This window comes from Staurois parvus, unplaced genomic scaffold (assembly GCF_062004578.1).
Source record: "Staurois parvus isolate SC_StPar_1 unplaced genomic scaffold, SC_StPar_1.0 ptg002933l, whole genome shotgun sequence".
Taxonomy (NCBI): domain Eukaryota; kingdom Metazoa; phylum Chordata; class Amphibia; order Anura; family Ranidae; genus Staurois; species Staurois parvus.
In genome coordinates this window covers 39,081-41,316 of record NW_028320729.1, presented here as the reverse complement: position 1 = coordinate 41,316, position 2,236 = coordinate 39,081, and the positions used below count along the sequence as shown (strand labels likewise).

Sequence of the window (2,236 nt, the reverse complement as noted above, 5' to 3'; positions counted from 1 at the left end):
ATCGCTTCTCGGCCTTTTGGCTAAGATCAAGTGTAGTATCTGTTCTTATCAGTGTCCAGTGGGGGTGCTCCCGACCGCTCTGTCTTTGTGGGGTTGGTTGGATAGTACCCTCACTGGTATGATGGGGGTCCGGAAGGCTGGACCGGAGGGACAGAAACCGGGGAGCGCCATGATTCGTTCTGGGGCCTCGGGAGTAATTCCTCTGGGAAGGCTGGAAAGACCCAGTACCTCCTGATTTGAGCAAGCTACCTTGGTCTGGCCAGGGGCTGGGGACGCAAAAAGTCCGCAAACTCAGTGCCCCCTGGGGAAGACGCTCTCAGGGGTGTCACTAGTAACACTTGGGTGTGGGACCCCACGGTGTGAAAATGACACATGGCCACTGTTTTTACACATCTTTTTGCACAGCGCCCTAAGGACCAGGCCTTTTGGCTAAGTCCAGGGCAATTTTTGCTACGGGCCTCAGGGCCCGGTCTGTGCACAATTCGGCACGGTACCACTTTTTTATTTTTTCTTTCTCTTTATTTATTATGCACTTCCCACGTTTGTCACTTTTTTTGCTCTTATGTGTGTGTTTTTCACGGATGGAGGGTGTGGGTCCTCGGGCCTACCCTGAAGTCTAGGGGGAGGATGTGTGGCCATACGGTTCCTTCCTCCCCTGATCCCTAGGGGACTCTTCTTCGGGAGAGTCCCCTTGCCTAGTACTGGATGTCCGGCTTCGGCTGGGCATAGGGAACGGTGGTCCACCAGGCCTTTTGGCCAGGAGGACCAATTGGGAACCTTGTCCCCGTCAGGAGCTTCGTGCCCCGGGGGATCAGGGTAAGCGGTCCAAGCCCCTTTAGGGGTAGGACACAGCACACCCCTAAGTGCACTTTTTCGTGTGGTGTTTTGCACTTGCACTTTTTTTCTGAACACTTACGGGTTTTTTCGTTATAGTTGCACGTTTGCGGAAAAAAAAAAAAAAAAAAAAATTTCGTTAGAATGTGGATGAGAGGGGAGGAAAAATATAGGCAGACTAAACTGCAGCTTAGCACCCACTTTGATCGTGCGACTTCCAGTGAAGGTATTCCGCCTTCAGGTGAGACTTGTAAGACACGGATGTCTATGCAGGGCAGGTGCAGGCGGTGCGGTCCGCACCGGGTGACACCAACCCTAGGGACGCCTCTGACCTGAAGAAGTGCATGCGCTACTTTAGAAATCGCTGCGGCTCCGGTCTAGTCGGAATCACACAGATATGACTGCGCCAATAGGGTGCAACTTGCCGACCGGGGGGGGGGTTCTTGCCAGGGGCTACCATTGGGGCCCCCCTATTTCTAGTACATTGACTGGTACATAGGCGCTCCACATCACATTTCTCAGCAGCAAGTCATTCCTGGTCTTCACGTAGTTATTGAATCCCTGAATTCACGTCTGAAATACACCCCCAGTGTGAGCCTATGAAGCCCCCCCCCCCGTCCAGAACCCCCCCATGGGGACTCCGCAGCCTTCCTTCTCTCTCTGGACGGCTTGAAGGAAAACTTCTCTCCTATTAAAGAATTTTTGGATTTGGTGCTCGTAACGGTCACATGACCAGCAAATTCATTTCTCTTCAAATCTCTTTTCCATTTCCAGTAAAACCGTCTGCCGTGTCCCCAATGTGCCGAAAATCTGAGTTCTGCTCGATGGTAATTTTACTCTACTCCCAAAACTTCACGCATTACCGCCCCCCTCCCCTCCCCCCACTAATGCAATGGGCTCCTGGCTTTTCTCAGATATCGGCACAGAGCTTGGGGGGAAATTGTACACATCCCCAGCAATGTCCTAAAGCTTTCCGCAGGCTGAGTATGTAAAGAAGAGGAGCCGTGTGTATATACAGTATATAGATGGATGGATGGATGGATGGATACATCTATATATATATACACACACTATATTGCCCCAGGTATTGGGCCGCCGGCCTTTCCCCACACATGACCTTTAATGGCCCCCCAGTCTTAGTTCGTAGGGTTCAATATTGAGTTGGCCCCGCCCTTTCCACGCACATGACCTTTAATGGCCCCCCAGTCTTAGTCCGTAGGGTTCAATATTGAGTTGGCCCCGCCCTTTCCACGCACATGACCTTTAATGGCCCCCCAGTCTTAGTCCGTAGGGTTCAATATTGAGTTGGCCCCGCCCTTTCCACGCACATGACCTTTAATGGCCCCCCAGTCTTAGTCCGTAGGGTTCAATATTGAGATGGCCCCGCCCTTTCCATGCACAT

General features: G+C 52.1%; 1 pseudogene; it reads left to right on the top strand.

Annotated features, from left to right (window-relative positions):
- Nucleotides 1-157, top strand: LOC149428910 (U2 spliceosomal RNA; annotated as a pseudogene).
- The last annotated feature ends 2,079 nt before the right edge of the window (nt 158-2,236 follow it).